The sequence below is a fragment of the Neophocaena asiaeorientalis genome, unplaced genomic scaffold (assembly GCF_003031525.2).
Source record: "Neophocaena asiaeorientalis asiaeorientalis breed wild unplaced genomic scaffold, Neophocaena_asiaeorientalis_V1.1 scaffold32, whole genome shotgun sequence".
Lineage (NCBI taxonomy): Eukaryota > Metazoa > Chordata > Mammalia > Artiodactyla > Phocoenidae > Neophocaena > Neophocaena asiaeorientalis.
In genome coordinates, this window is record NW_020185327.1 from 6264167 (window position 1) to 6272649 (window position 8483).

The following is an 8483-nucleotide window of genomic DNA, read 5'->3' on the forward strand; positions in this document are numbered from 1 at the left end:
GTGGAAGCCACTGGAGACACACTGTTACAGCCTCCGGTTTCTGAGCTCTCCCCACTCTGTGGGCACTGATAGAATTTTAGGAGCTGTCGTCTAAACATTCAGAAAAGCTAGTGTCCTTGAGTACAGACATCTTCCAGAAAGATGGCCTCCTAGATACATAGTTTATTCTTCCGTAGGTTAATGCCTGCGGCACCCACCACAAGTAGTTTAAGGTTAGGCACTGGTAACAGAAGGAATTGACAAGAAGTTGTAAGATCCACATGTGTGGGTAAGGGAGGTGGGAAATGCCATTTTTTTTCCGGAAGCATCAATGATAAAATCTGTACTATCAGATAAGGAAGCCACCACAATGTGAATGAGTGGAGCAGCCTTGGACCGCTATCCTCTGCCGAGAAGGTCAAAAATATACTTACAGGGCTTCCCTGGTGGCGCAGTGGTTGAGAGTCCGCCTGCCGACGCAGGGGACGCGGGTTCGTGCCCCGGTCCGGGAAGATCCCACATGCTGCTGCGGAGCGGCTGGGCCCGTGAGCCATGGCCGCTGAGCCTGCGCGTCCGGAGCCTGTGCTCCGCAACGGGAGAGGCCACAACAGCGAGAGGCCTGCCTACCGCAAAAAAAAAAAAAAAAAAAAAAATTACATATATTTCAATCTGTGTATATTTGGGCCTGTTGACTGGCCACACTGGCTAGTTTGGGTTTTTTTTTGTTGCTGTTATTATTGTTGTTTTTTTGCCGCATCACTCGGCAGGTAGGATATTAGTTCCCTGACCAGGGATCAAACCTGTATCCCCTGCAGTGGAAGCATGGGGTCTTAACCACTGAACCAGCAGGGAAGTCCCCACTTGCTAGGGTTTTAAAAAATATGTATCCCTTTTAAGACCTAGCCAGATTTCTGGCAACTTCAACCCTCCAGAACACAACCAGGATCCTGGGGTCGGGTAGAATTATCACAGCATCACTGCCTCACTGTACCACCAACTGGTGGTAGAGGAGGAGGAGAGAAGCACTCTGGCCTGAGGGAACTGTACACTCACAGCATCACATTCATTGTGAAGCCCATCCGGTCTTCTGAGAGCCCCTTTTATGCTGCAGATACAATTCTGAAAATGAATACAAACCAGAAGGTCACCAGAATTCAAAGTCTGGCATTTCCCAGGTTCATCTTGCCAACCTCTATAGCCAATGCTAATCTCAGTTGGTAGTGCCAGGTAATTCCATCCCTGATTAATCTGATCAAAGGTCTTGTGCCAGTGTCTCTTGTTAACACATCATGGTGTGGTCCCTAACCTAGGGTTTGCTGCGATCTCTGCCACAACACGATAGAGGGGCTACAGACTGACTCTTGGGAGACTGATCGCTACCGTCTAGCCTTGGGCAGTTGGGAGAGGCCTCCTCTATATGCTGTGCTGATATCCAACCTCCTGAACCCTAAGCGGGATGTTTTATCAACTTCACACATTCAGAGTAAATAGAACAAAAAATCCCTGAAGGAGCCATGTTATGCTGAGGACAAGCCACTGGAGCTGGGGCTGTGCCGTCCTCAGCCAGGAGTGTCCCACCCATCCTCTCCTCTCTTTCCAGGAAGAGGACTGACCCATCACTTTTCCAGGGTTAACCTGCCCCCTATCACTTTCCATCCCACCAGCTCTTACCTCTTCTGGGAACTTGAATCAGAAACCATTAAACGACTCTCTCACCATGCCTCCTTCGCCCAGCCCTTGGGCATGCTCCCCACTTCCTGGGATAAACAAGCCCACCCAACCTGTCCTCTCTCCCCTCCTTCCACCACTCTGCTACATGGAACCCTTTTTCACTCCTTTAGGTGCACACTTCTTGAAAAAAGCTGTTAAGAATCATTAGGTCTGGGCTTCCCTGGTGGCGCAGTGGTTGAGAGTCTGCCTGCCGATGCAGGGGATACGGGTTCGTGCCCCGGTCTGGGAATATCCCACATGCCGCGGAGCGGCTGGGCCCGTGAGCCATGGCCGCTGAGCCTGCGCGTCCGGAGCCTGTGCTCCGCAACGGGAGAGGCCACAGCAGTGAGAGGCCCGCGTAGCACAAAAAAAAAAAAAGAATCATTAGGTCTGTCTCAGGACCCTCTCCTACACTACAGCACCTGGCAACCTGCTGCAATTCCCATTTCTCTTCTGAGGTTGATCCCTCAAAAGCCACCAGTGATCTTCCAGTTGGGAAATGTAATGACCTTTTCTTCAGCCTTCGTCTTGGTCAACTCTACAGCTTTTGGCATTGCTGCCAGCGATTTCCTTAATGTCCCCTGCCTCCTGATGCCCAAGACACTGCACTCTCCGCGACTCTCATGCTAATACCGTGACCACCACTCCTTCCTCCTCTGACTCCTCTTCCTCCTCGAGCCCCCTGCGTGGCATTCTCCAAAGCCCTGTCCTTGCCTTTGTCTCTCTCCTTTAACTTTCCTTTTTCAAGGTTTCAGCATTCACCTCTTTGTCCATAACTCTTGATCTTCATCTTCGGTTCTGAAGGTGCTACTGACCTAGAGGTCTCTGTTTCCACCTGCCTCATGGACATTTCCGTTTTTCCCTTCCATACACCCCTCACAATCGACAGGTACCAAAGTGAACTCATCACTTTCCAGCCTAAACCTGCTCTATTCCTGTTTCTGCTGTCGGCACCAACATCCCTCCTCACCCCTGACCCAGGCCCAGCACGGTCTTTCCTCCACCTCTGCCTGGGTCTCAGGATTCACTGAACTCCATCGACAGCCGCTCTGAACCAGCTTTCTCATACCCACTCTCTTGACCCTGTTCGCACACTCCACGCTAACTCAGGCCTGCATTTTCTCTCTTCTGGAGAATTAAGTGGTGGGCTAACTTCCTGAGATTAATTTGTGTGTTTTCATGTTGTCATTTCCCTCCTCCATTCCATGAAGACAGCTGAACACTTGGTGCATCCTGGCCTCTCATAAAATCCTTTCTGGCTTTTATTGGAGAAAGCGCACTTAATGCCTTTGAGGGCAACAAGGGGACAAAGGAGATGCTTTTAAGGAAAGAGGAGGAGAGACAGGAAAAGACTTACGAAATGAAAGAAGTGGAATACTATGCAACAATATAAAGGTAGTACTAAGCACCAAAAATGAATATTGATATACACAACCGTGTGGAGGAGTCTCATATATACAATGTTGAGTGAAAGCCGAAGGATTCTATTTATAGTAAATTCTAGAACATGTGCACTAATTGATGGGGACAGCACTCAGTAGAGTGGCTGCCTTGGGGTAGGGGGGAGGATTGAGGGGAAGGGGGCAAAAGGGAGCTTTCTTGAGTGAGAGGAATGTTCTGGATCTTGGTTGGGCTGTGGTTATATGGCTATTCCATTTATCCAAACATCAAATTCTACATGTGAAGTCTACAAATTCCACTGATTGCAAAGTTTAATAAGATGTCAGAGGGCGCAGTGGTTAAGAATCCGTCTGCCAATGCAGGGGACACGGGTTCGAGCCCTGGTCCGGGAAGATCCCACGTGCTGCGGAGCAAGTGAGCCCATGCGCCACAACTACTGAGCCCACGTACCACAACTACTGAAGCCCACGCACCTAAAACCCGTGCTCCACAACAAGAGAAGCCACCGCAATGAAGCCCACGCACCATAACAAAGAGTAGCCCCCGCTCGCCGCAACTAGAGAAAGCCCACGCGCAGCAATGAAGAGCCGGTGCAGCCAAAAATAAATAAATAAAATTTAAAAAGAGGTCAGAGGTTGGGAAAGGGTGATGGGAGGAGTTACCCGAGTACTTCTGATGGTAGCACCCTGAAGAGGAAACACCACTCAGAGGAGAGGGCTGTGTGGTCTTCAGGGAACCTGGACCTTGGACTCCAAGAATCCTAGACTTAGGAAAGCTTCCCATACCCTACACCACAGGAGGCCACTCAACTTTACAGATGTCAGTGCAGCCATGATGGAGTGGAGGGTAGGGGTCCTTCCCAAGCCTCTCAGGTACCTCATTAAGTTTCAAGATTTGAGAGCGTCCTTGGGAAGGCAGGAGTGCCAAACAACGATAGAGACTGAATTTCCTATTATCCCTATCAGAAAACTCAACCTGAAAGAAAGAAAGAAATGGGTGTTTCGTGTACACTAGACTTGATGGACTGAAAGTCATACCTCCTACAAAGGGAAAGACCTCTGATTTTTCTCTCAATCAATTCTTCCCATCCACCCTGATAAATTAATCTTCCTAAATCACAGTTGGGGGTCATTTTCTGGCTGAAGTCTTCAATGACTCCATATTCCTTAGAGAAAACAAAAGTCTATATCCGTTGGCCTGAAATTCAAGGGCCTCTTCAATCTGTCTGCCTTCCCAAACTCATTAGCCACAACTACTCCTCCATCAGGAGAGAGTGAAAGGGATGCTATGTAAGAAGAGACTAAAACACCGGTCAGAGGAGCTAAGTTGTCCTGTTGCTAGGACGTCACACTCTTCAAGACCATAGTTGCTCCACACACCATTTGGCCAATATTCAGAGAAAGTGAACACATGTTAATACTTACCTAACCCAAATATAATCACAAGTGTAAATCTCTCAAACACTGGGATCTGTTCCAGTCACACTTTTCATAATAGCCACACACAGTAAACGTTTATGCACATGTGAGTTTGGGGAATGCGTGAGACAAGCCCAGGCTTAGGGATGAATCCCTGCTCTGCTCTGAGGGGAGCTGTGTATCCCACAATCCAACACGTGCACACACACCCATTCCAAGCAGCCGATTTATCTCAGTAAGATACACTCTTCCGCTTGCTCTCACTCAGCCAGACACTGAAATCCACTCAGTTTAGCATGGACATATGTTGTAATTCTGACCGTGGAGACGTAAGGAGAACTCTTCTGGGAGGCGTGTAGGAAATTGCCCGTTTTCTTAAAAAAGATCATCCAGGAAGAGAAGTCTCTTCTGCTGCTGGACGTGATTATGTCCGGACAGGAGACCTGAAAAAGCAACCATTCACTGTCAACCATGGGAAGAGACAGCCCAAACACAGAGCCTCCCGTGCTGAGACTGGCACGGCAGAAAGATAGAGAAAACAGGGTCCCTGATGAGGTCAGTGGATTATCAGATTAATCAATCCTGGAGTGACCTACCTATAGACTGCTTCAATACAAGATTACATTCTTATTTATTTAGTTAATCCATTTGTGTTGGATTTTTCTGTTACATGTATCCAAATGGATTCTGCCTTGGTCAGGTCTTTCATCCGTACTCAGCTTCATTTTTCTCCTCTGTAAATGGACCTAGTGATGCCCAATTCATGGGATTAAGTGTGAAGTATCGAAAACACTGCCTAGCACAGAGTAGGTGTTCAATAGATAGTAGTTTTTTATTTTGTTTTGTATTTTTTTTTTTTTTTAATTTGGCCACACTGCACAGCTTGCTGGATCTTAGTTCCCCAACCAGGGATTGAACCTGTGCCCTCAGCAGTGAAAGCACAGAGTCCTAACCACTGGACTACCAGGGAATTATAGTAGTTATATTACTGGTAGTAATATATATAACTGGTAGTTATATTTTTAACTAGTTGTCGTTTTCCAGGTAGCAAAAAATATACTCCTTTAAACACTCTTTTTTCAACTACTTAATATTTATTGAACAGAATTGAATCTTTCTGTGGAAAAATTATCAAAACCAAGGCTTGGGATCATGACTGGGAATGTTCATTATCTTTCACATACACGGTGCATTCAGGCCTTGCTGACGTGTGTCGATTCTTCCTGCCAAATCTCAGAAGATGAGCTCAAGACAGGTCAGAGTATCTCCGGCAACACATGTGGTCCTGAAAATGAAACCCACTCCTGGAGTGATACTGGGGACGGCAGGACTGGGGACTCAGTGTAGAGAGAGAGCCAGCCAGGAAGAACAGCATCCTGGAGATGTTTGGTTCAGCATCTCAGCATCATTTGGTTCAGCATTATGGGAAACTCCATCAGGAGCCACAGAAGACAGTGGTCTGTAAAGCACTGGTTGTCAGCCTGGCGGGGACAAAGACGGGATAAAGACAGCTGGAGACGGGGAGTGGGTTACCACCTCAGTTTTCTTCTTGAGAACGTGGCTCCTCTCTCTCCTTCACAAAGAGAAAAGGACGTGTTCAGTTTGTCCCCAGACTCTCACCCAGGCTGGGGGACCGGCTCTAAGAGAATGTTTCCTGATGTTTGGAGATGTCTGCTTTGGCAACGTGGAAGGTGCATGGATGTCTTAGCGTCAAGTTGCTGGGGCAGCCCTGGCCAATCTGAGCTGAGGTAAAGGACAGGGGTTTTGAAATGACTTGAGACTGCAATTTTAATAACACAACCAGACCACAAAACAGCGGATCCTGAGGAACATAACAGCACACATTGCGACTGACTCTCCCCAGCTTCCTTCACGCGCGTTCTGTGGAGAGAAATAAAACCATTCCAGTGTTCATCAGTGAAGTGATCGGGCTTAATCAAACCATTTAGTACATCCAGAGGAACGTAAGGACAGGAACACAGGTAAGTCCCTTGTCACTAGCTCAGAATCGAATATACTGACATTCATTAGGGAGCAAACACTGGAACAGAGAGCTTTCAGGACCGCGTGTCAGGCAAACATGAACTAAGGGGCACAACCATGAGGAAGGAGCACGGATTATGCAGCGTGTGGGCTTTTACCAAATCCTTCCTGGTTACTCAAAAGGCATTCTCTGTTACTTCCTATTTCTGCTGGTTTTATGAATCCCTGCATACCTAAGTTTCAAGGAAAAGCATTACTTTAGGCATAAGATGATCAGCGACACCGATCCCCCAGCAGCCCCTGAGAGCCAGAGACTTTTGCTTCTCCACCATCCTCTACAGAGAGGGCAAGGCCCGCCTGGAAGGCAGTTCGGTGAATTGAGACTGTTTTGCTGCTGCTGTGTTGAGATCTATTAACGTCATCAGTGGTTTTCCTGAGCTGTTTTTAATTAATGGTTTATTTCAACCAAAGTGGTGGATGAACAAAAGTAAATACGCAAAGGTTTGAAAACAAATCAGGTTGGAGTGAGGAATTGTGCATTTACTTCTGCACGTTTTCAGCTACCAATGACATGCTGTATTTCCTTAGAGTGCAATCTGACAGTTTATCACCTCTGAGTTCCTGTCAATCTATTTTATCTCTAGTGATACTACTAACTGGGGGCTTATTTGCACTTACTGCACATTATGACAAATACATCTATCCACTGACATTTAGGTGACTGCAGACAGATGGAGCTATAAAAAGCTTCAACTGCACCGCGCCTCATTGCCTGGGTAACTTGCACTTTATGAAGCAGAGGGAGAATTGTGAGGAAGAGGATACCACAGTCTGTTAGGTTTCAAACTTGGAGAAAGTCTCAAAGAGATAGCTAAGATGTGAAGCTTCTTTGTGGAAAGCGTTTATCGAACATCTACTGTATGCACAATGCTGGTCAAGACACTGAGAAAAAAAAAATCAGATGGAATTTTAAGCACAGACGCCAGCCTCCAGGAAGAGAGATTACTTTGTGGAAGAAAAATTATCTACACACAACACCATTAAAAGTGAAAAAACAGGATACATGGATATATGCAACATATGTATTATGTAAATACATTACACATAGATTTAATGCTACATTGAGAATTGTCAAAGTGGACATCTGTCCTAGCCTAATCAGCCTAAGGCTTCCAGAAGCAAACCAATAGTCTGACAAAGTCAATAGTCTGACAATATCCATTGCTATGAAAGTACCTGCACATGTACTGCACGTGGAGGAAATGCGGAAATTACCAATTTGGGCGGAAGGGTGAAATTTAAATAAATCAACATTGTGATAGGCTCAGAGCAAGGCAGGGCGCTGTGTAAAGGCCTGAACATCAGGTTTGAACAACAAATTGGACCTAGGGTTCTGTATCCTTGGAAACAAAAGTTGATATGTTCAGTGCTGTGTTCCCAAACCCTTGTTTGAAGCTCTGTCCCTCACTTGCAAGCCAAGGCAACTTTTGTATCAAAGTGAATTACATAAAAGGGGGATATTTCATCTTACTGATATAATTTCAAATAGCAAAATTTCTGATAGTCTATGATATTTAGAAAACAAAGTTTCTCAGTGAGTAAAAAAGCAGCAGTCACTTGAAGAGAGTTGTTATGACACACCATGGCTGCAGCATGTCCATGGGAGAAATACTGTTTCCCGTTAACTCTGCAGCTGGCTTTATCTGTGCCTCATGAAGGGCAATGCAGATTTATATTTTGTCAGTCTGAGCTAATTTTTGCTTTTTCGGCCCCCACTACAACCTTAAACACACACTGTGCTGCATTTCATTAGTAATGTTCAGGGCTGTCTCCAAGTTAAGCTGTAACTGCGAAGTGCCCTGTATCCCCACCAAGGTCCTAGCACAGTGCCTCCTACGTGATGGAGGCTCAAAAATATTCTTTGAACTGAATTTGATTATCAAGAAATAGCGGGGCTTCCCTGGTGGCGCAATGGTTGAGAGTCCGCCTGCC

At 46.4% G+C, this 8483-nt stretch overlaps 1 long non-coding RNA gene across 1 annotated transcript; it reads right to left on the reverse strand.

Annotated features, from left to right (window-relative positions):
- Positions 1-786: 786 nt before the first annotated feature.
- Positions 787-8477, reverse strand: LOC112392692 (uncharacterized). The gene is made up of 3 exons (XR_003001740.1): positions 5693-8477; positions 4829-4951; positions 787-1098 (listed from the first exon to the last, which is right to left on the reverse strand). It is a non-coding gene; the product is annotated as an uncharacterized LOC112392692 (long non-coding RNA).
- Positions 8478-8483: the final 6 nt, after the last annotated feature.